This window comes from Kogia breviceps, chromosome 11, assembly GCF_026419965.1.
Source record: "Kogia breviceps isolate mKogBre1 chromosome 11, mKogBre1 haplotype 1, whole genome shotgun sequence".
NCBI lineage: Eukaryota > Metazoa > Chordata > Mammalia > Artiodactyla > Physeteridae > Kogia > Kogia breviceps.
In genome coordinates, this window is record NC_081320.1 from 55,263,492 (window position 1) to 55,290,017 (window position 26,526).

Genomic DNA, 26,526 nt, shown 5'->3' on the forward strand with positions numbered 1-26,526 from the left:
GGGGACCATTGAGTTGTATAGATTTCCTTTACTGAAGAATTTCTCAAGGCTTTTAATATGCCAGTATTAATTGTGACTCTCCAAGAAAGGGTAAAATGTTTAGTGTCTCCCATCTATATTTGACCATGGAACTGTGATTATTCTTTTTCCAGGACATCTCTAAGGACAAGTGTTCAGGGAGACTTGGGAACTCTGCTTGGGGAACTCTGAAACACAGGGCCATACAAAGTTTATTGTATAGGATCAAGAGTCTCTCTAAGGATTTTAATCCTTAATATTAGCTATGTTGCTAATATTGCCATGACATAGTCTTAGCATAAAGTAGTTGTTGTGAATTAAAGACATGTCATTATTTTCATATTTTGCTGATAAGGAAATGGAGATGTAGAAAATTCAAACAGATTTCCCAAGGTTTCTCTGTTGGGAAATGTTACAAAACAAGTACAAAACCAAACAAACGAAATAAGTACAAAAAACTCCCAGGTCTGTCTGACCCAGTCGACAGTAATTCCCCAAGTGTCCATTTTACACTGGCTCTCACTGGGCGTTCAGGGCAGAGAAATAGTGCTAGTCGCACCCTCCCTGTTCCTGGGCCATGGCAGGTAGACTTAAAACCAAATCTGAGTTTTAATTTCAACACTGAATTAGCCCTTGAGGTGTAATAGGATGACATCCCCTGGGGAACTTCACAATGAGTTTAATTCATAGCCCTCCACCCTGTCCATAGAGGAAGATTGGCTTTGGAACCTACAGAGAATTTAACCACCATAGTCACTGGCATTTACTATGTGTTGAGTTTGGTAACAAACACTTAAAATCATATACGCTTTATCTCATTTAATCTTTCTTCCCAATCCTACAAGTTTGGTAACATTGTAAAGAAACAGATTCAGAGAAGTTAAATTATCAAAAATCAAAAAATTAGTAAATTGAGGAGCCAGGGATCAAATCCAGATCTGATTGACTGCAAAGCCCACAGGCTTTTCACTAACCACTTTGTCTCCAAAATCTACAGAGCTAATAATCCCTGTATAAATTTCTCCCGGAGGCATAAATGGATTGGGGTATGAAAGTGTCATAAATTTCCTTTATCTCCAAATTTACCTATTTCCGAAGCTGAGCATTGTGTTTTATTGTTGTGATCCAGAAGAGAAGAAAACAGGGGAGCCAGCCTCCCAGAAATTCTGATAAAATGCACCTTGACTCTATCAGACTCCGGAGCTGACCTTCCTGTGTGCTGAAAATCAGCGTGGAGAAAGGGATTTATCTGGAGCTGTTACAGCCCTGACACTTAGGCAACCCTGGAGGGATATCTAGGTGTGTGTTTCGTAGGAAACAGACCAATGATGGAACCCCCTGTGGGACTGTTTTCTTCTACCCTCATCCAAAGTCTTAAGTACTATGGGCTTATTTTACTCATCAGGCTAATTATAAATGATTTAACACTATAATCTGGAAGAAAACTTTTTATTTTTTGTAAACTGACTCTGTGGATGAAATATTTTCCTTCCCATTTCTAGAATAACTGTTATTATGGTTTATAGAATCAATGATTTTTACATTTCACAAAATTTCTAAGAAGATCTGAACATAGATGATGGCAAACAAAGGATAGAGGTTCAATGAAACGGTTCAAGGGGTCAATAATTTAACACTTTGAGAAAGTATGTAATATCAATTCTCACACAGATCTCTAAGATAGATTTCTTAATTAAAAATCTATTAAGAGTTAGAAGGAATTTATTAAACAAATTATTAATATTTCAGGGCACTGCTAAACAGCAAATTAAAACAAAGCTAAAGTAGCACAGAAAAAAACATATTTTGGGAATAAAAATGAATTTCCACTTGACAGTTTTACCAAAGGCTAATTATTTCTAAAATATTTCAATTTGGAATCTTAATTTTTTTTTTTAAACCAGTACTATTTTGGGTCATGTGTGTCTCTTCTTAAGAAGGAAAAACACATACACTCATATTGATTATTTCTATTGACTCTTTTTCTTTACAAATGCAAATCACCACAAATTATAGGAAAAGAGTGCACGCTTGTCTTCCTCTTGACAACCATGTATGACCCCTGATGACCTTCAGTTTACAAATCTTTGTATTTTGGTTTACAATACTAGGTGTGCTTTCAGCATTTGTAAGTAATAAAATGTTTCCTAAAATGTTGAACAGATTACAGTATTAAGGTTCATGAGATGTTTGCTTTATACCATATCAAATGAGTTTAAGCAACAAACTCCATAAAGTTTGGTTTTATCAAAAACTACTTTGAAAGACTATGCTTTAAATCCGGTCAAATATTTGGTCAATTAATTAAAAACCTGTTAAGTGCAGTCTGACAGCACTTGGTTGAATTAGTAACACTATGGTAGTGTTCAGGCAGTTAAAGGGTTTATTAAGAGCCAGTAATTTGAATTTGGACATTTTTGAAGCATTACTTTTATATGCAGAAACAATGGAGCTCATTTGTTTTTAATGCTTTCATCCATCTATCCACATATGCATGCATGCATATACGCATCCATCAAATATTTCTTGATATTTTATATTAGAACACTGCAAGTTTCTTAGAGAGAAATTAAGACAAAATTGTGACTATTCTCAAAACAGATTAGTGGAGGATAGGCAAAGTCACAGCTGCCAATCTCTGAATTTTGTCCTTCATGTAATTATAAAACACCATAGAAAATAATGTGGCAAAAGTTGTGTCAATTTTAAGAGGCTCTTGAAGGATGAGAAGAATAGGGATATGTAGAGATTGAGGCAGTGGGGACCATATTCTAAGATGGAAGTCATAGGATATTATCCCCATGAGGACAACCCTAGAAGTGGATTCTGGATGCAGGTTGTGAATTGAAGAGTGTGAGTAGCTAGGTTTGGAGGGAGTTTAGGATATCTGAAGTGGTCACCTTTGCTTCATTTAGAAATGTGAGTTATTTGAGCAGAGGGTTATTTTGATGAAAAGCTTTTGATAACAATTAGTCTGGTACAATTAGTGTGAGTTGGAGTTGAGAGATAGGAGACTATTATGACAGTCATTGGAGATGTTTCAACACAGGCTTGTGACAACTTGCAGGAATGTTAAAGGAGAATGAAGAAAAAAAAGGGGAGTGGACTAGATTTTAAAGTACTTTCCAGCCATGAGTTAGAGAAGCAGAACAGAAAACTGGGCTCTGGCTCTCTAATTTGCATACTGGTTCCAGCACTCCTGACTATGACCTTAGGCAAATTATTTAGCTCTGCCAGCCCTCCAAGATGTATTCATCTGTAAAATAGGAATACTTTTAGAATCTATTTCACCATGTTAATGTAAGATTTAAACAGGGTAGCATATATGAAGCCCTTAGCACAGGGTTTCAAACAGATAAGGCCTCAATAAATGTTTGCCTGTACTGTTATTTAATTTTTAGACATTAAGGTTCTGAACTATACTAATAGAAAGGGGAGGAAACGGGTTAGGCAGAGAAAGGAGTGCTGAGGTAGAATTCATGGGATTTGGAAACTCACTTGACCATTAAATGTAGCTCAAACCAGGGCAAAGGACCAGGAGAAGTGAACAAAAACTGAACATTTTACGAATGCATAACTATGATGATTGGATTGCTTCTATTCAAAATTAGAGAGATTAAAAAAAAAAGATTTCTCTGAATTTTCTTTTCTGAATTGACAAAGTTTTTAAAACTTAAATTTATGAATTAAAATATATATTTTGTGAACAGAATTGTTTTTAAATTGTTTGCTTCAAATTTGAGAAAACAATCAGGCATTTGACTTTTTTCCATCTGAGCTGAAAATCTTAAAAGTTATCCTTTCAACATGCCTATGGACACTAAATGAGCATTTGGTACTTAGTGCAACAGCATAGACTAGTGGTAGGAAGGAAGATTGTAACTAGGAGGCCTGGACATTACTTTTTATCATACCCAGGGCCCTTTTCAGTTTTAGGCTACAATGAGAACAAAATGGAAACAGACTATTTGACAAATAAAAAAATAGTTTAAAAGGTAGTTATTTTAATAGCTTAAGGCTTGTTTATTAATGAACAGGATATTTAAAAAATGCTTCCTTTTTTGACTGCTACAATAAGTAGCTTAATAGCAATGATTACATATTCAAATATTTTAAAAAGTAATTAATTTCCTCGAATTGAAAACTTCGGCTGTTTTAAACAATCTATGTCTGAAAACCTTTATCAGTTTTTAATTTGTACCCTAGGGGATAATGGTGTCATTTCCTTGTGTTGAATGTCCTTATCCAGATAGGTGCTATAAATCAGTCAGCGAACATGTGTATGCACTACGGACACTGCTGAGGGAAACAAAACGAATGTGATCCAGATCCTGAATTTATAAATGTATAACCAAACATGTATACAACTTATACAATATGGACAAAAGAAATAAGTGCTCTTTTACCAGTCTAAAAAGCCATGGAAGCACAGAGGATGAAGGGGTTAATTAAACTCCCTTCTAGGAGGAGAAATCTTTGCAGGATTCTGTACTCAAGATATTGCCCAGAACAGAGCGGACGTTCAAAAATATTTATTTACTAAATGAATGGTTGCTAAATAAATTCACCCAACATTGTGATTTTAAAACAACTATTGTTTTATTATCTCTCATGGTTTCACTGGGTTGGAATTTGGAAGGGGTGCAGCTGGGCGGTCGAGGCTCGGCGTCTCTCTTGGGGCTGAAGTTAGATGGGGGCTAGAGTCAGCATTAGAGTTAGAAAAATGGGAGGCCAAGCAGCTGGGGGCCGCTTAGACACCTCTCTTGTATTCTCATGGCTGCCATGTGGTTTCTCCTCTTGGGTGGGTTAATCTTCCTCATGGCATGGTGGCCTCTGTGCAGTTGGGCTTTGTATACAATTTCAAAGTTAACAAAGCAGAAGCTTCATGGTCTTTTATGACCTAGCCACAAAAGTCAATAGCTTTGTAAATGCTATACTCTGTTAGTCAAAAGAGTTACCAAATCAGCTCTTTTTAAAGGGAGGGCACATAGACCTCATCTTTTGCTGGGAGTAGTGTCAAAGTCACATTTAAGAAGAACATAGGGGAGGGAGGTAATATTGTAACTATCTATGGAAAATTAAGTCACCGCAGTGAATATGATGTTAGTTTTTAAGACATATAAAGTTCTTACATAACATTCCTTTCTGCCTTTTTTTAAGGAATATATCATGAAATCTGAAAAAAACCTTCAGAAATGGATTTGGAATCGTAAGTCAGTATAGATTATTTATGAACTCCTCAATTTCTACTCAGTTTTGTATGGTATTTCTCATAAATTCGTATCTTTTAATGTGTTGAGTCTCCATTTAGGCTTTGTCTATGAGATTGTGTGCTAAACATCTGCAAATAAAATAACATATCTAATTAAGTCACTACCATGACCAAAAACTAATCTATCAGATCAACTCTTTGGTATCATATAACAACAACAAAGAACAAAGTGAAACAAAGAAAAACAAACACACACATAAGCAATCCCCCAAGGCAAGCCAAGACAAAAACTTACCACATCAATAATTTACTTTTCACTTGTCAACAAGTTGCTTTGATAGGGTATAGAAGACAGAGACTTATGGCAAAGAATACATCTTAGATTTGATTTTACCAAAATGTTGCATGAGGGTTACAACTCAATGGGTTTTGTTTTATTTCACATGCAAAAAATCTCTTTCCAAGAGCTTTGTGAGATATGCGAATTATTTCAGGCCCATATGATACCACTTGGTTCACCAGAGCAGTTTAATCCACCTCTTTCACTTGTATGAACTAATACCAAGAGAGAGTAGAAACATTGAAAGCCTGTGGTATAAACTGCAAAGCCCCTAATGACTAAGAGTATGGTGGTAATTGTCTTCTGACCATGTGACCGTGTAAGCCATTCGGTGGAAAATGTGAAATAACAGATGTTCCAGTAATGTCCTCTGATTTCTGGAACTTACAGCTCACTAAGGGAAATATCAAGCCCTTTATATATGCATATTATTATTTTTGTAAACGAGAAAGGTAAGAGAGCACACTTTCAAAGTTGACTTCATGATACTTTTTGGATTATAAAAAATTTGACTACTAAAAACCTACTTTTAATATTTTCTTTTTAAGAATTAAGTACCACACTTAAAACTTAAAGGTTTTTTTTTTTTTTGTGCGTTACACGGGCCTCTCACTGTTGTGGCCTCTCCCGTTGCGGAGCACAGTCTCTGGATGCACAGGCCCAGCGGCCATGGCTCACAGGCCCAGCCGCTCGGCGGCATGTGGGATCCTCCTGGACCGGCGGAACCCCAACCACTGTGCCACCAGGAAAGCCCATAGGTTTTTATATGTTATGATTTGATCAGCATTTTAGAATAAGGATGCAGTCTGACAAAATATTTTGCTCTAAGTTTACCTTTATTATTGTACTTATGGAGAAAGAAGCTTATTAAAGGAAATATTCTGAAAACAGCATGTGAATATAGGCACAGCTGATAAATAAAACAAAATTTTATTTAAGCCATTATTAAAATATTTAAACATGCATTGGTGTTTAAGGTATAATGTTGCTAGCAGTCTGAAGGTTGTTTGCTGCTGAGAAACTGGGTGCTGATTCTATGTTCAAGAGGTTTTTTTTTCGTTGTTATAAATATCTCATAGCATCACAAGAAATAATAGCTCAGCATCTATCTCTTTGGCTGCAAATACCTTTTCAGTTCATTCATCTCCTTCATGTGTTCTGAGCTGCTAGATTCAGACCTGGGGAAAAATATTTTTCTCTTTTTCTGCAGTATTTCTTGCTTTGTTTTAGTTACCTCAATAACTCTTTCCCTTTGTTCTACTTTGGAAGGCACGGCCATTAAAGAAGTTCACAACTTATATTTTCTGTCTGAGGCTCAGAAAAGTTTCTCAGCATTTTCTCAAAGGCACATGGGTAACCTTATCACTTATGAAATTCAGGCATAAACTCCTTAATGTTTTGGCTAAAAATAAGTATCTGATTCCTTTTCCATTGCTCAAAAACATTCTGGGTAACAGTGCTGGGTACAGAGAATCATGTAAGATAGAATTATAATTAAAATATTTGTTCTGGCTCATTCTATTGATACTCTCTTTTTCCTCCCTTTTAAGAGATATTAAATGCTTTCTTTTCCAAATTAAAAATCAGTAATTTTAATATTAAAACAATTTTTAAAAAAGACAGAAAAAACCCCAAGGTACAATCTATAGGGAAACCCATCCTGCCCACCTGCTCACCGCCAGCCCTGTACCAAAATAGTTTTAAAATGACTGTCCAGCCCAGCACGGACATTAGAAAAATTCTTTCTGCAAAGGGAGTGGAAAAGGACGGTGTGTGGAGTGGGAGGTAGCTTGGGTTGCCAGCCCTATCTACCCTCTCGCCTTGGCACCTGGGCTCCAGGGTAGCCAACTACCTGTAGGAAGGGTCAGTCTGAATCTGCCCCAGAGGCTCTGGGCCAAGTCCAGGCCCACAACCTGGGGTCAGGGTTGGCAGGTCCCACTGGAGCCTGCAGGTTAGCAGGTGTAGGTCCATGTAAAAGACCAAGAAGGGGTTGGGGTCCTGGGTTTCAGGTGCCAGCAGGGCAGGTAGGAGGTGGTCGGGTAGTTCTAGCCTTCCTCAGTTGATCAGGATGGCGCAGGCTCAAGCCCTGTCTTCTGCCAGTGTCCTCCGATTCTTCTCAGATTCCTCTACAGGGCCCAGGAAATCCTTCATGTCCTCCACCGTGATGTTCCCTGTCGTGTCCAGCGTAGTGTCGTCACTGGTGGCCGAGTTAGTGGACATGGGGGAGAACACGCTTCCATCGCGGCTCCGTGGAGCCAGGACGATGCCTAGGGTCCCGTTAGCCTGTCTCAGCTTTGGCAACTCTGGGAGCCTGCAGCTGGCACGGGTGGCATCGTAGGGGCCAGCTAATGTCCAGAGAGCCGAGGGGCTCTGTGACGTTCTGGACACTTACAGAGAAGCGTTCAAGCTCCCATGGGGAAATCAGGTAAAAACTGGCTGTGGCACTTGAAGACACAGGAGGTGATGCGGCTGTGTCCCCCTTCTGGCTACAGGAGTACTACACCTGGGGTCGCAGGCCAGGCACCGAGAAGACGTGGGCATTGCCCAGGCTGGGGAGGCAGATCAGGCACGTCTTGGCATAGTCCTCTCAGGCCATGCTGGCAAGTGTAGCCAGTGCCACCTTATGCACGCGACAGCCCTCGTGGGCCCTCGGCCTGAACTTTGTCATGGCCCTTTCCTTGAGCAGTGTGAACACCTTGAACAGCCCCGCCCATCCGGTGAGCACGGCGTCCGCCCTACAAGTCCTGCGCCTGCGCGAGAACCCACGAGGCCTCGCGTCATAGGTCAGGCTGAGGGCGTTTGCGTGCGTCCGACGCTGGGAGGGCCGACACGAGGTCGCGGGGCGTCAGGCGCTCCTCTGTGCCCTTCTGACGGCTCCTGCATCTTCCTGACGCCTGCATGGCTAGAGCATAGCATATATGGAGCCCGAGTTGGTGTGTGTGGCTGCATCTCAAGGAACATGTCAGCAAAGTATAATAGAAGACGTGCACAGCGCCCGGGAGGGAGTCCTCGGCCGACCGGGGCTGATGCAGAACTGCAGTGGCATCATCCCCAGGTCTTGGGGGCAGGCCTGATCTGCCAGCAGCGTGTTGGCTTCCTGAAACTTGCCGTTGGCATTAGTATCCTACTTCTTGCCTGAGACTCAGCTCTTCCGCATGCGCCCGAAAGACCAGCACAGCAACTTTGTAAGCAGCTTCACCTGGGATAGCGACCTCTCCATGGCCGGGGAGTCGTTGGGGTGAAGGGTGCACTTGTCCAGACCAGGGCTCTTGCATGGGTAGTCAAAGAGGCCAAAGCCATGACTTGTGCCAAAAGCCACAGGCTGCACTCGGCTTGCTGCAGGACGGCAGGGATGGCACTGGATGACAGCACTGACCCAGCACATGGGCTGGAAGCCGGAGGCCAGGTTAGCGGCCCAGGCGCAGGATCAGCTGCCCACGGTACTTCCACGTGAAGCCCTCGCAGTCCTGGAGGGGGTCTACGCTGGCCATGCTGACTGCCTGCTTTTAAGGCACGTCGCTTAGCTCCAGCACCAGCACCTGGCCTGCAGTGCCGGATATCACCAGCTGGGCTGTGTACTTGCAGAACGCCATCTTCTGCACGCTGAGCAGAGGATCATCGCTGCAGGGTTAGAAGCAGCCAATCTTAAGGAAGGGCGGCCAGTCGTCTACTGTGGCTTAGGCCAGGTTGTTGGCGTGAGTGCTCTCTGTCTGGAAGAGGCCAGCAGTGCTCAGCTTGCAGGATGGCTGGGGCGCCACAGCGGAGGCGTCCCAGAACCGCATGATGCTGTCCTCATGGCCAGTCAGCAGCAGCTCTTGCTGCGATGGCTCTGGACTGGGTTCCAATTCCAGTGATGGGCCAGCTCATGGTGCAGGAGGCTGGCTGGGAGCTCTGCTGCTCCCTAGCGCTCACGATGCGGGCCCACAGCTTGTCTGGGACATTGGCGACATGGGGTGAACAGGTAAGAGTGGACAAAAACTGTCTTAATATTGAATACTTACAGGAGAAAAATTTTTCTAGTCCTTAACCATACCATTTCATATCCAAACATGCTGGGCCACTCAATGAGGAGTTGGGCGTATTCTTTATTTGAAACAGGCTAGGTATGAAGAAAGATGGAGGGATCAGAGTATTAAAGATGGATTCTACTCGAGCTGTCTGTACTGCAACATCTTAGGTCATACCAACAATATTGTTACATCTACCACTTGCAATTTCTAAGTCATTTTCTCATTAAATTAGCGGTTGAGCAGGTGTAGCTAAAAGTGTCTTCAGTCACTTCTGCCTTAATTTGAGAGAAGAGTTTTGCAAACCATTGAAATTTAATTTTGGAATCTCATTCAGTAAGCTGGAAAAACGACGATGGCAAACTGGTGTTTTGGTTTTGCTTTTACATCTGGTGATACAGTTAGGGCTTTTATTACCAAAGGAAAGTGATAACTGAAAAAAATTATGACAGTTCTAACATTTAGTAGATTCAAGGTTTTATATACATTATCGAACTCCCCTCAGTAATTCTGGAAATAAGAGAGGTGTAAATGCTGCTATTTGTGTTTTCTACAGAAGTCAGTAGTATTAAATTATTAAAAATATATAATATATATTTTACATGCAAATATATATACAGTGTGTGTGTGTGTATACACACACACAGACAGAATGAGAATAGCTTATAGCTTAGTTTTCCCAGTTTTTCAACTTTCTCTTCCTCATCAGTGGTTTCCTTCAAGGATGTCTTTTATGTAAAGCATTCTAGAATGTTCTGTTTCCCACCTCATTTATCATTTAGTTGCCATGTTTTATTTTTTTGTTTCAACTGGCTAATGTTAAGAGATCGATGGTCCAGTACATAAACAAACTGACCAGAGGGGCTAGAGGACACCATGAGGCTCACAACAAAACCCTTCTTACTGACATTTCCCTTATGAACACAGCCTGCTGAAAAGCTGTTATTGAATCAAGAATATATCATCAAATGGTGGTTTGAAATTGACCACTCCACCACACACTCACCACAGTTGCAAAACTATTGCCTTGAGTTGACATCTGTCTTCTGCTTAGGTTCCTAGACCTTGTCACTAATCTCACCATTGAGCAAATATAAGTACATCTGCTTTCCAAGAAAGGTTCCTTTGCATTACAAATATTACACTATAATTTCTAAGTTAGTGCAGTAACCCATAAACATTAGCATTGCTCCCAAACTATGCTGAAAGTACAGAGTAAACCATGAGTCACAAAATATTTTCTCCAAAGCCAAGCTCATCCTTAATGTGAACAATTTTTAAAACTGATGCAGACATGCTCATGAGCGACACTGTTGCTAATATTTACAACTTTTTCTGATCTTTGAAACCATTCTGCAGCATTAGGTTTCAGGTCCTACAGTGAACTGAACACAAAGCTTAAAGATGAACACATGTAAATTAAGATAAGTGTATTTTCAGTAAATATACTGGAAGAGTATGCCAAAGGAAATTTCACATTACTTCATTTTCTGAGCTTGAATTTTTGCTTTCTTATATAGACAAGTGCATACACACACACAAACACAGTCACACGTATACCTGTTGGTACACACATGCCTTGTGTTCACTGAAAATGGGCTGACATTCCGGATTCGATGATTGTCAGTGGCATAGCCTAACCAAAACTTTATCAATCAGGAATTTAAAAAGTCTATCTTTTAGGATCTCCACTCATTCCTATCAGATTTCTTTCCGAGTAGGTTGCCTTCTGCTGGTCAGAATCAACATTAAGAAGCATATTTGCTATCAGGTAGATGTCAACATCTGTTTTAGTCTTATTTTTTTTTAGCAGCAGAACAGCCCAGATTTTCTTTTTTTTTTTTTTTTACAGTATGCGGGCCTCTCACTGTTGCGGCCTCTCCCATTGCGGAGCACAGGCTCCGGAAGCGCAGGCTCAGCGGCCATGGCTCACGGGCCCAGCCGCTCCGCGGCACGTGGGATCCTCCCAGACCGGGGCACGAACCCGTGTCCCCTGCATCGGCAGGCGGACTCTCAACCACTGCGCCACCAGGGAAGCCCCCCCAGATTTTCTTTGTAATTTATTTTTGATATCACTATCATTCCATTTTCTCCATGTTTCCCTTTTGAAGTACATTTAAATCTTCCTTAAAATATAGTGAGCACTCTTTTAGAGAACGCCTAACTTTATTTTAGTTCCTTTGATTTGTAATGCGTAGCTTTAGCAGTCCGTCTCAACATATTATTTTTTTTCATCTCTGAAGCTCTACGTTGAGATCTCAGAATTTTGCTGTGTAGGATAACTTCCTAGACTATCAGGTTTCTACTTAGGACTCATTGCCTTCTGACTGGTGTAACCTTCATACAATTAAAAATTTCATTGTATTATATTAAGGAATGGCATGAGATGATTCTAGGTTCCTAACTTTCTATGTACTTAATGCATTAAGAAAAAAAGTGCAGTTTCAAACTAGAGGCTCAGGATGCAGTAGGGGTCAGGGCAGTGACAGAATCAACGTGTGGTGTCAGCGGTGGTAGTTGGGGCATAGGCAGGCAATGCTGCCAAAGGACACCTCATGCCTAAAAGCAAGACCACTGATAATTTTACAGAGACTGTTGCATGGGTGCTGCTCTGAACGCTTCTCTGTTCTTTCCCAATTAAGTTCACATCAAGTCCAGTAGGAGAGTAGATGTTGATTTGCTTTATTTATGTAATGTTAATTTACAGAGCCAATCCATCATTGCTCTGAGAGTGCCAGCGCAGGTGCCAGGTAATGGTGGGGTTTGGATTCCACTACTGCAAAGATAACATCACTTGGTTACTTCCTTCCAAGTAATCCATTCGGTAACGTGTCTTATAAATCTCCCATAAACAGAGGTAGTTTTTAAAGAAAACAAGAAAACAACTGTGGGAGTAAATGTGTTGTCCTAATTGACAGGTGTTTTGACCACTAAATCACTTTTAAATTCTCAAATTGATGTACGTGTGTGTGTGTGTGTGTGTGTGTGTTTTATCAGTCCTCCATGCTGTGTTGCCTGCTAATTTAGTTCAATCTACAATCTAGGAAATAACTCCTTTCTTTCCAAGAACCAGGTCATTACTGTGAATAATTAAAAAGCAGGGCTCTACCCTATTGGTAAATTCTCTCCACCTTGAAATAATTCCGTTGCCTGTCACTGCTGTGGTCATCATGCCCGACCTTTCACCCAGTTTTCAGGCTTCTTTGCCAGCTCCCTGCCTGTGGTGGGTCTGCACTTTAGGTCCTCAGTTTCCTTGCTGATTTCCTGACGATATAAGTATAATATTAAATGCACATGCAGTTCCTTACCATGTTCCTCTTTTGTGCCAGTTATGTATCTTGATTTGGTCTTTTGTGTCAATTTTTTCCTCACTTACACAGACCTTCTTCTCCAGCAAAATTGAATATGTGCAGCATCAGTTAGTGTCCTGCCCCAAATGTTCTCTCTCGCGTCTCTCAAGGTGCAAGCTTACTGCTAGACTTTACTTTTTCCATGCTGCTTAGAAATTCTATGACGTTCATTGTCTGTGCTAGTTCTGGTAGATGCCCAATAAATCTTTCTGAATTGAAATATGTATTTCTTTCATTAAAATATAAGCTCCTTGGGGACAGGGACTGTGCCTTAATGCCACTTGCAATGTACATTTGGTATTAGATTTTTTTTTTTTTAGAAATTTATTATTTATTTATTTCTGTGTTGGGTCTTCGTTGCTGTGCGCGGGCTTTCTCTAGTTGTGGCGAGCGGGGTCTACTCTTCGTTGCGGTGCGTGGGCTTCTCATTGCTGTGACTTCTCTTATTGAGGAGCATGGGCTCTAGACACATGGGCTCAGTAGTTGTGGCTCACGGGCTTAGCTGATCTGTGGCATGTGGGACCTTCCCAGACCAGGGATTGAACCTGTGTCCCCTGCGTTGGCAGGGAGATTCCTAACCACTGTGCCACCAGGGAAGTCCGGTATTAGATATTTTTAAAACCTATTGTTTTGATTGGCAGATTGGTTTGATAAACTATTTTCCTTGAGTTTCTCTTTTTTATACAAAGGTCAGATTTTTGATTTGTCTACTCTTACGAGTCGTCTATTTCACATGGTAGTTCCTTAAAGGGATTTAGCTATTTCCTATCCTTCTTCTGGCTCTTCTAGATTTTGCTGTGTGTATCTTATGGGGGGGAAAAAAGCATTTGTCCAGTCTGCTTCTTTATAGGAATAACTGGAAGGGCAATAATTTGGCATTTGTTAGTTTTTAAAAAATGGAAGGAAGGGGAGGCTTTTAATTGTATGGGAAATTTAATTAGATTTAGACTAATTAAATTCATTTTTTATATTAACATGTGCACAAATATTATTGCATCTCGTTAGATTTCATTCTTCTAGCCTTACTGAACAATATTCAGTAGTAGTTTCAGATTACAATAAGTTCATTATGAAGATAAGGTGGAATTAGTGTAGGAAGCTCAGCTGGTTGAAGGGGTCTGTACTTTAATTACTGCAGAGGGTGTGCATATTAATTACAACACAAGTGATATTTACTGTACCTCAGGAACATATGACAGGGTAAAGATACTGACAGCACCAGCTAATAAACTCAGTATGATAATGAGGAGAAAAGACCATAAAAATAGAAGGAAATAAAATTATTCATAAAGTATATTGATCCCAAAGTAAAGACATTAAGCTCTGATGAAGGGCAACAAAAGGGAAGCTCCTCACTTTATCAAACAAATAACCAAAGTAGAGAAATGTTAGCAGGGAGACAGATTGTCATTATCCTGGTCACATGATCACACTCCAGAGAGTACACAGGAGCCATAAAATGGGAGATTTTTAATAAATCAGCAGAAAGCCATACTGTCACCTGCAGGAACCGAGGTCGCAGTGGCTAAGGACAGCTCCTGGGAGTGGAGAAGTCGGATATGCCGCAGGGCGAACAGGGAAGGAACCGCACGCACACAAAATCTGGTTCAAGAGCCACTGTGCCCTCTGGAAAAGAGAGGGGGCACCTACAAATACTCTGAAAATAGATCTCAGTAGCAACCCAGAGGCCATCACTCACTTTTCCCTGTGGTTTGAAATCACCAGCTGTGATTTTGAGATGGTGAAGGGAAACCAGTGGGGCTTGGTTGGATAATTGTTCCCAGGAAATGCTCATTTCTGCCATGATCCTGTCTAAATCTATACAGCTCAAAGGAAAGTTCAAATTTTGGCCTAGAGTGATTAAATCTGAAGTTTTATTTGTTTTGTTTTTACATGGGCCTTCCAAAAGAATGGTCATTTTTTAAACAACTATTTAGTCAACTACTAACATTTATAAACAAGTTTATTTTAGAAAAAAAAATTGGCCAACATGCGAATTCTTCATTTACATTAAATAATTAATATAGTCATGTTTTTGCTAAGTATGTATTTGTTATTTTGGAGTTTATTAGCCCAAATCTGCCAGATACTGCTCATAGTTGACATATCATGGAAAGAAAGGATATTAATTACCTATTTATTTTAACACATGAAATGATGATGTGGACCAAACTCTTTGAATAGCTTTAAGTTAATTTTATGAGGAAAACATTTTTTTGTGGGCGTATGTATGATTTTACTGTATATTGGAAATATGTGATATATATTTGTATATATGAACTTGAGTGTGTATATAATAGAATATGCAGTTCTGGTTCAAACACCTCCAGAGAATAAATTATTATTCACTAGAACCTAGAGAAAACGGAGAGAAGGGCATACCTAGGGCAGTACATAATCTGGGCCTGCATCTTGGTAACACAATTAGAGTCGTCTGGAGACAGAAGACAAAAGAAGAGAGTCCTCGTTTTGGTTGAAATCCATAAAATCATGAACTGAAAGGATTAGACATCAAATTACAGAATGAAATTATGGAAAAAAATCTCACTTTTGGGCTTCCCTGGTGGCGCAGTGGTTGAGAATCCGCCTGCCGATGCAGGAGACACGGGTTCGTGCCCTGGTCCGGGAAGATCCCACATGCCGTGGAGCAACTAAGCCCGTGAGCCATGGCCGCTAGGCCTGCGCGTCCGGAGCCTGTGCTCCGCAACGGGAGAGGCCACAACAGTGAGAGGCCCGCGTACCGCAAAAAAAAAAAAAAAAAAAAAAAAAAAAAAAAAAAATCTCACTTTGCAACTTAGGCAAGACAAATACAAGGAATAACTGATTCCCTCACATCTTAAGTATTTTAAATGATGCATCCTGGAGCAGAAGTGATGATAGCCCTGGACACTATCATGAAGTAGGGGTGCCATCCCTTGTTTCCAATTTCTCCCTCTACCCTTTTCAGGGCCTCACTTTTATCCATCCCTAATATATTCCTGTGGTTTCACGCTAGCTCTTCTCTCCTTTGGTGGTGGGTTGAAAAGTTGTTTCACTCACATTAAGGTGAAATATATCCAGCGATATTTTTATTTTAATAGTACAATGCTTCGTGTAAGCTCACATGTTATAACTTGACTGGTAATGAAGTAGTTATATACAAGTAGAAGAATCCACCTGAAATTACTCAGATGTATCAAATATGCATATGACCCACATGAAAGGTCAAACATAGAACATGGGGAAAAGAGGTGGTAATTCAAGTTTTATAATTGTTATTGTTGTGAAATGGGTTACTTTAAAAAAAAATTTTATTGGAGTATAGTTGATTTACAGTGTCACGTTAGTTTCAGGCAAAGTGAATATTATACATATATCCACTGTTTTTTTTTTTAAAGATTCTTTTCCCATATAGGCCATTACAGAGTATTGAGTAGAGTTCCCTGTGGAAATGGGTTACTTGAATCAATATATGTGTGATATTACAATGTTAAGGCACAAGGCTATGGGACTGTTTGGTACCTGGAACGTGGTGGGTTGGTGTTTGATAAATATTTATTGAATGAATAAATAACAAATGATTGAATGAATTGACCTCAGGTGGTGTTTGATCAGTCTGAAAATTATTGGCAGTGTTTCTGCTATGCCTAGTGAACTGGGTGCTGGCTGCCACACTGGCCTTGGGCTTTTGTGCTAGCAGGCCCTAATTATAGTATCTCTGCCATCACCTGAGATGTGAATGCTGGCTGGCGGATTACCACTGTTGGGTGGCTAGGCCCTTGCCCCGTGTTTAGACGTAAAGGATGTAGGTCATAATGGGAGATTGATACACTTGTGTTGAAATCTGGAACATGAAGCTGTCTGCAGCTCACCCCTTGGGAGGTTCAAACAGTTTTATAATAAATATAAATAGCTTTAGCAGACTTTCAGTTATCAAGATGTTGATGTGTGTTTTCTTGTTCCAAATATCCTGACACTTGGAAACAAAAGAATGGTTTAGATGCATACCAATTATATGTACAAGCTTCTTGGGAACAGAAAGGAAATTCCAAGCCTGTGACCCCCTATCATCTAGGATTTAGGCTGGGCTTACCTGAGTATAATTCTGATTTTCTGTTAGTGTTTTATGGGTGCCTGATACAACATTACTTCTCTTTGACAAGGTTTTACATTTTTCCTCTTAGTATGATTTTTCCAGGAAAAATCATACTAAGAGGAAACTCACAAGTTTCCTGCTGCCCTTGTGCCATCTCATTGCCCTTAGCTTCTTCCCTTCCCTCATATACATTGCTTCAGTGATCTGTAGTTCATTGTTCACCATTATTTTTCATCCTTTTCCCATCTATTGATAATTTGGTTCTGATACTGTTTCTGCAGTTGATACTTTCTCTTTTACATGTTCTTACCTTACTGGCTAATTTTTTAACTTGCCATTCTGGAACTGCTCTTTTCTTTTTCAGCAGAGAAAGAGTTGAGTTTATTGAGAAACTAGTTTAGGGACATCAATCGATCAATGTCCATTTAAGAAAAAAGGTCAGTCTTTAGCTTCCTTCATTTATTTCTTCTTTGAATTATGAGGAGATAAAGAATATTTGATGCAGGTATTAAATAGACATGGATTCTGATGTTCAACATGTTGTAGAAAGCAGAGGATTTAGGAATTAAAAGAGCAGTGAGACAAAATGGGTTGTATTACCTAAAGACTGGGATAACAGCCTATATCATCAACTTAAGGAAATTGTTAGTTTTACATTTGGAATAAGTATATGAGCAGTCTCACCACACTATATTGGTTAAAGTTAAATATTTAAGTTTAAACACAGTAAGTGACCTTTAAAATATGAAATTACATTTGACCCAATCTGCTTTGTAATCTCTACAGTTACAGGGAGCCACAAAACCCTTGTGTTTCAACTACACAGAACATCTTGTTGCTCTTCATTGCAGTGGAGTGAAAATTAGAGAAATTTTGCAAAGCATTTGAACCTTAGTGCAGAGTTTAAATCCTTTAAGCACCTCAAGCTCCAAGTAATTTCATAGATTAAAGTTTCAGAAGGTTAAGTTTCTGGTATAAAAAGTTTGTGTTTGTGTACATTGATAATTAGAAAAAAGTATTTCATGAAAATCTGAGGAGGTATGATTGAATAGATAATTAAAAATCATAACATTCTAATCAATAAAAGAGATGGATATGATTGCTCTTGCTATTCTATTTCTTGGACCTTGTAAATCTTCATAAATCCTTTTTTTTTTTTTTAAAGATCATGTTGTATATTCATTACCACAAAGTGGGAGTCATAGTCAAGGTTTCCTGTAAGTCTTAGGTTGTAGAGCTCCAACAAGTGTGCTAAAGTAATAATTCATTGAGAAACCTCAAAAGTGACTCATAGAATATAATATTAATAGAAATGGAGGAACAGAAAAGGCAACCTGTGATGGAAAATTCACAGATCTCTTAGAAATTGTCAAATGGATCAACTCTTGAGAAGAGGGAAGGTGCTGTGCTTGTATTTGATTTAACAGTAACAAACACCAAAGCAAAACTGATTTCATTTGGGAAGGATCATTTTTTCAGTTACCTTTTCTGAAATAATCCCCACCCTCTGTTCCCTCATTCCTGTTACAATTAGTCATTACCTACTGTTGCTTGTGATTTGTTGGCAGTCTCTAACTGCAATCTGTTGCTGTGTGACAGATCGATTCTTTTAGCCCAGACACATTCCTGAATTCAGCCAAAATTAAAAAGAATTATATATATATGTGTGTGTGTGTACATACACACACACACACATTACATCCCTCTGGCTAATGTGGCAGATCATTCTTTAAAAAGGTGCTTTTAAGGGAGACCATTAATGAACCCTGCATGTATACAGCAGGCGTGAACACTATTAAGTGACCCCCTATGCAGAATGGGTTCAGAATGCAGATGTGTAGAGTGTGGACTTTGAAGTATATTCTTTTAAGTCGTCACTTTTAAAGGAGATAATTTCAGAGCAATATTTTTGTTAGAGAAGAGGTGTTGCTTCTGAGCCTACTGAAGAGAATTTGTAGAAATCTTGTTTATACCCACACACATAGATGTATACACACCACTGCATTTAAATAATTCCAGTAACATTCATATTCCTCGGGTTTTTCAGAAAAAGAAATTAAAGTTTTGTTGCAATCAATTTAACAGTCAGAGCTTTGGTGTAGCAAAATATATGCTTCGTAGCCCTTCAAAATTTATGCAGTTTGTACATATAGATATATGCTGTATATATTTTGAAGTGATTCGTATGTTGAATTTTTTTCCTCACTTAAAACCATGCGGCATAATTGATTGGGAGAGTTACTGTCGTCACAGTCTATTTTTGCAGCAAAGCAGAGGCTATTTGAGATGCTTGTGGGTTTTTTTTTTCTTAAATGCTTTTACTTTATTGCAAGGAAAGGAAAAACTAGTCATTATATAGCAAGATACTATTCATTGTTGGTTTGTTCTGAACAATGCGGAATTAAGTAACATTATTGCATGACAAGATCAATATGTAAAAAAACACATTTTCTCCATTAGCCTTTGGTGTTACTGTTGTCTGACTCAGTGCAACTGTATTTGGTGAAACACACACAATTATACACACTCATATACTCACTGACATTTTAAAAATGTGTCGTCTGTTGAGTTTGCTACCTTACAGATCCAAGGAACAGCTTGCTTCTCAACATTTATATATAATGTTACCTCAGTCACAAGGCCAGGGCCACAGGAGTTGCCAAATTAAGGAAATTGGTGGGCTAGTGAGGAAGATACTGCTGAACCAAAAGGCAGATGTTTCACTGTATGTTATACATTGGTGGAATACCCTCAATCTGTCAGCATCATTTTCTCAAAGTATAAACTAGCCACTCTCCTGGTTCCTATTTCCAGTTCAGGTTTTTAAAGGGGCCCCTTGTTTGGCTGCTGGAAAACTACCAGCTTTCCTCACTCTAAAACTAAGACAAGGTAGTCATTCATGACCACTTGAGAAATTTACTTGAGAAATTTCTTACCACTTGAGAAATTTACTCTGACCACTTGAGAAATACTTAAAAAATCTTTTTCAAGCTCAATTTGGAAGGTGGCTGTAGGTATTATGGTTATTATGCAACTTTACAAATAAATCCATGACAGCTGATACAGAATTTAAACAGTATATAAATATATGCATGCCATAGGGGCTAGTAAATAGCATAGGCAGGATTAGGTTGCAAAATGCTTGCATTTTTAGTCTAATTACTCTTCTTATCAAATCCTTTTATGAATAAAAAGAAAAGTCCTTAAACACAGAAATGTAGAAATTGAGAACTGAAAATGTTACTCCAAGTAACCAAGGGATATAGAAAGGGGCAGCTCTATTATACTTTGTTTTGCATTATTACTGCCTTTAAAATCATTTAGTGTAATCTTTTTCCAAAATTATAAGGATTTTTTCTTTACAATTAAAAATTGTTTTTACAATTTTATAACTTTACAGACTTAAGACTAGAAAAATTACTTAAGTGAACACACTAATTCATTGAAACATTACATAAGATTAAAGTCTACTTTTAACATGATATGATTGTACATAGGTTCTAAAGACTTTATCAAATTATTTGGATTTTACTAGATCTGAATAGATAGCAGAAAACACACAGAAACTAATTCAAACATATTTCTTTGTTCTGGTAAATTACTACATATGCTTCTAGCTCCCTAGTATCGGAGGTTCTATAAAAGGAGAATTTCTTTTTTTTTTTGCCATCCCAGTGTGTTTTATCCACCATTTAAAAACACATTTGAAATATATTGCAATCGTGTGAGAAGTGACATAAATACATTTGGTGATTAATATTTATTTGATCAACTGTGAGTGCAACAATATGACTTCTAATTTGAAACCACACAAGCTTCCTTTTCAGCAATCCTGCCTTTCAAAGCCTTTCATTTGCTATAGCACAGGCTGATCTTGGAAAGAGAATCTGTTAGATATACTTTACCCTACTCTTTTTCCAACTTAACTGTTGAAACAGGACAGTGGGCATTTAGCCCTATTTCCAGGTGTGTCATATTGAAACCTGTAAAATGTGTGAGGGGATGAGGAAACTCTTAGACTCTAGGCCTCTTGGTGGTTACAGAGAGCTTGGCCTGTTGACATTTGTTCCAGGGTGTGTGTATTTGAAGGTCTGTATTACATTGTCTGCAATATATAAACACGCTCCTGTACATATTCTGTAAAAATGGTGGAGTAGATGTCAGGAGGACGTCTCCCAATGTTAAATAATGATTCTGTTCCTTCTCATATTGTTATTCCTATTGTTTTATTTCTATCCCCTGTGCTCGTGGTGTCTTTTGTGGTGCTTCAGCTGTGATGAGATGGCGGGTGAACAGCTTCCTCCAGAATTGACGCCAGCTGGTTTGGAAGACTGGCAAACCCTCAACTTTCCCTCTATCCACCACGTTAGAGATTGACTTTATTATCTGCTGTAGCTCCACGCCATGCCCAGTCTCCAGTGGCCCAGAATGCAGGCACGTAACACAGCCCCATTCACCATCGCACTTATTTTGATTTAGTCATAACTTCAGGAATTGCCTTTTAACAACAACCACAAAAAAAGTGAGGGTCATCTACTTCTAATGCTGGAAACCCTGTGATAATCTGTTCCATGCATTCAAATGAAAATATGACTTCTTGGCAGAGAATAGCATTATAATGTAAAATCCCATATGCTGTTATACAGTATGTTGCAATCTGTTTTACGGCTGCCTCTATTCTAACGAGTGAATACTGCCAATAAAGCAATTGAAGATAACACTAATTGCTTATTTCTGTGATCCATAATTTTTATGGCTGCCTTATAGCTCTTTAGTCAAATAGATGCTTTTTGGCCTTTAAGATCTAGAACTCCTGTACTGTAGCAGTTGAAACTGGAAATGTACATGCTGTCCTGAGAGGCTTTTCTGTACTTGATGGATAGGATTCAGCAGAAAAATAATGGAAAGGTGCGAAAAAAAATATAGAAGTCTTAAATGGGCTCTGACAGGTAAACACAAGATTTTATCAATACTTAGGTAACTTTAAATAAATGTATACATATATGGCTGTGTATGAAACAAAATTAGGCTGTTCGATCTTTTTTGCCTTCATGTATTTTGGGGCCTGTTGAACGCAAAAGTAACCATGGAAGGCGTTGGTGGTGTGTGAGCACAGCTAGTTGGAGACTGTGTCTGATCTTGGCCTTTTCCACATACTGACTTTGTGATCTTGAGCCAGTGATTCAGCTTTTCTGAGGTTAGGTTCCTCTTAGGAGTGCTGTCATGACTAACTGGATGGGACACACTTTGATGACTGTAAAATACTGTACCCATGTTAGTGATTGTCTCTGCTTGATCCCTGTTTGGGGCCATCATGACATGCTACCTCATGAATAATCTTATAGAAACTCCAGATTACACAGCATTTGTCCAAGAAATTTTCCAGTCTTTTGCCCCTCAAAGACTGTGGACCAGCAGCACTGGCCTCCCCTAGGAGCTTGGTAGAGATGCAGGATCTCTTTCTCCACCCCAGACCTGCTGACCAGACTCTTCCTTTTACCGAGATCCTTAGGTGATTAGTATACACACTTGTCTAACTTACCTCGTAGATAAGAGAGCTGAGACGCAGCAAGGTGAAGTGATTCACAAGAGGTCTGTAGTGTGTTCAGAGTTAAGCTGGGACGAGGGCCCAGGTCTTCAGACCCTAAATCCAGTCCACACTTGTCTCCACCTTAAAATATAGAAAGTTTAATTTTATCGTGTGACAGATTTCAGATTAACTACATAGGCTCAAAAGTGGGCAACATGTTTGTAGCTTAAAATAGTATGTCAGAAAAGCCATCTGTTTCTGCTTTATTTGGTCAGATAGCGAAAATAAAAATCAAAGCAATCCATAGGTTGTATTACTGAGCTTAAATTATATATAAAATGTGCCTAGAATACCCATAGATTTCTATTCAGGAAGTTCAGTAGACATGTTCTCAAATTCTCAAATGGAAGAATTTAAGATATATGCCCTTAAAATCAGACAAAGTGCATGTGCAAAGATCACAGGGACCTACTATTCCAGTTTTCTATTTGTATCCAGCTTTCTAGCTATTATGATCTCTTTGGTAGGAAAAAGAGGTGATGCTTATGTATAAATAAGTATTTATTTACCCTATTCCAACAAATATACAATGTGCTCTGTCCAAATAGAAGTGCAAAAGGATTTTACAAACAATAGCTTAACAATGCTCATGATTCCCTGATGAGATATATACTCTAGTTCTAAAAAATAGCCCCCGATCAGTTTAATCCATATATATATATATATATATATATATATATATATATATACTACTGATATATATATGTTATTGGACACACTGGCAATGTTGCATTTATTAAAAGCTGAGCATTGTGAACTACATATAAATTATTATTTCATATAATATTCACCAAAACTCTATGGGGTGCTGTTATTATTCTCATTTTATAAGTGAAATGATGACCTCAGGTTGAAGAGAGGTCAAGAAAAGAATGTGCCCAAGGACACACAGCTGCAAGATATAACAGAGAGAGAACCCTCAGAAATGAGCAGTTTAAGTGAACCTTCTAAATTAATATTGTGACTTGGGGGTAAAACTTTTGAGTCCTGACCCCTCATGTTCTACTTTAGAACTGTTAAATTAGAGCTGTTCTCTAGACCTGAACCTCTACCGTAATTTCATGCAGTGAGGTTGGGGTGGTGGTGGCCTTTTCTCCCTTTTGCACCCAGCACACGGATAGGTGGGACAGCTGAGGCCCCGGACTCCTCAGAGGAGCCTGCAGCCGGGGAAGGAAGGAGCCTTAAACTCATCTTCTCTCCACAGTCAGATCTGCTTCCCCAGAGATGCCAAGTCTAGGTTCTTGGTTCAAAGGCTCTTATTCTCTAGAACTGAGATTGACAACAAATAAGGTTTGTAATATAAATGCCAACATACTTGTGAGTGAAAAGTACTTACTTTTAAAGTACCTACTCTTCATACTTAACGAAATCAGCTTCACAAGCTTTCACAGAGAAATGAGTATTGAAGACAAAATGAGGAGACAGCTACCCAAAATGGTTCTAGGTGCAGCTGTGGGAGCTTTATGGCTGAAGAGAAATGCTTGAGAGAAAAGGAGCACGGATGAGAAAGAACCAGAACAAGTAATTGAGAGAGTCTAAGTAAAACGCTCATTAATAAGCAAGAGGTAAAATGAGTGATCTGGAAAAAGAAAGAAATCACATGCACACAAGCAAACTCATGATATGCACCCCTATTTTATAGGACACACTCAGATCCATGCTGATAGTCCATGTGTGGAATCTCTAAAGCTGTACCCTGCCAAATGTTAACTGTTAGTATGTGCCGAAATCTTATCATGAAAGGAATACGATCAGAAAAAAGGAATATTGCAACCAGCTGTAACCTATAGCTTTCACCTATCATGCTGTAAGAGACAAAACCTGATTTCTTAATTCCAACACTTTGTAACACCTCACAGGACAAAAAAGACAGCACTTTTTTCCGTTGGATTTGTTATTTTCTTTTATATTAGATGACTAGATCCTACCTTAGAGTTCCAGTTTTGACTACCTGATTTTTTTAAACACCAGGGAAAAGATCAATTTAAATATCTCCAGCCTCCCAGCATGATATTATTTGAATATATTGCAATATTTATAATACCCTATGTTATTAATGAAATTTTTCAGAGAAAAAAAGTAATAAATCATCTCTTGGATACAAAAAAAAAATGGTAACCTATCATAAATTTCTGACTTCTTAGAAGAAACCTCATGCAATGTGTAGTGTGTCATGGTTAGAGAAACAAAATGATCCTTCATTCTTTCTTCTTTAAATCCTGGTTAATTTTTGAAACCTTTCTGCTTTACTTTAGAAATAGGACTCTAGCATTGCCTTCCTGTTGAGCTCTGATCAGCTTGATTTTTCCGCTACACCAAAGGGCTTTTATTTCACCTCTTTGTGAAATTGGCTAGTTTCCTAAAGTTATTCTTCTGTTATAATTTAACACATTAAGAAGAGAGTAGAAAAAAGAGAGAGATCTAATATGGTGTTATTTTATTACTACACAAAACTCTTATTGTCAGAACAGAAAATACAGGAAAGGCTCTACACACAGATGGCTAAAAAGTTAAAGCCGAGTAAATGATCAGAGAGAGAGAGAAAAACAGAATTGTATTACAGTCTATGTTCCTTGATATTATTTTGTATGCATGTCTTTGAATTTGAAATTCAAATAAGGCTTTTATATATATATATATATATATACATAATTGAAAACAATTTTTTGATAAACAAGCAGACCAGATTTCCAAACAAGAAGATGCTGTTCTGCCCTCTCTTTCCATTTAATCACAGAAGCCCTTGTCTTACCTTATGTTATAGGAGTGGAATTATAGGGATTAATATGAACAAACTTAACCCTTTTTAACTTACCATCATGTAACATTTTCTGCTTACATGCCATGAGGATTCTGGGCAGGGCCGGTGGGGGCAGAGTGGAAGGGGGATGTGAGGGGAGAGGAATAATAGAAACCTTTTTACTATATTGATGTGAAATGAAAAGTAATTCAGAAATGCAATTTAGCGATGACCTCTCCTCTGGGTGGCTATGAAAAACAGCCTTGTTTTCTTTTTATAAAGAAATGCTGGCATGCTTGACTTTAGTGAATCAAGAGAATTGTTTGGCAAATAACAGTGATGGTGTGTGTCCTTGTCAGAACACCTGCTGTATTCTCCCAGCAAACACTGGGGCCACGGCGTCTCTCCTCTAATGACACCTCATCAATCCGCTCCTATCAATGTCCCAGCCATGGAGGTGACTTCGAGTGCTCAGAAGCCTTAGAAAATGTCAACGTTTTGGGAGAAAAGGTCAGTCACAGCTTCCCCCCCACCTCCCCTGCCAAGCCACCATGGGCCTGGCGTTCATTATCCTAATTAAATCCAGCAGCTGAACATCTTCTTATCTGTAGGGGAGGAGAGCAGGGCATGATGCAATAGGATTGATTTGCATATCCAAAGTTAATTAGTGCGGAGGAGCAGGTGTACAGTAATAATAATTATCACACATGACAATCACCTGTGACCACTTCCCCGCGCCTCTTCCGGGATTCAGCACAGTGATTGCTGGCTGGTTTTTTCCTTGCTTGATACCCATCCTGAGCTGTTTATGTCCTTGCGCCTCTCTTCACAAACCTGCTGTGAGTAGCTCGTCTGTTCCTTAACAGGCGCTGTATTTTTCTCTAAAGGTATGTTTTCCCCTGTTTCATTTGGAGGGAGAGACTATTGTAAGGCAGCTATTTTCAATTTTGTTTGCTGAAGTTGTCACATCCTGGTGGAGCCGAGTATTTATTTTTAGATTACATGTAAGTGGGTAAGGAAAAAAAAGTACGCAGGATCATAATTTGAAAATACCACTTTGCATCATTTGAACATTTTATCTCAAGCATATGCTGGCAACTCAGTCTGATCCAAAATAAACTTATTAGGCAGCAGACACATGAAACCAAGCGACAGTTTGATGTTTGCCATGAGACTGTCCGTGCCAGTTTGAGG

At 39.0% G+C, this 26,526-nt stretch overlaps 1 pseudogene; it reads right to left on the reverse strand.

Annotated features, from left to right (window-relative positions):
* Positions 1-7,717: 7,717 nt before the first annotated feature.
* LOC131765197 (lethal(2) giant larvae protein homolog 1-like) lies at positions 7,718-25,438 on the reverse strand (annotated as a pseudogene).
* Between the last annotated feature and the right edge of the window lie 1,088 nt (positions 25,439-26,526).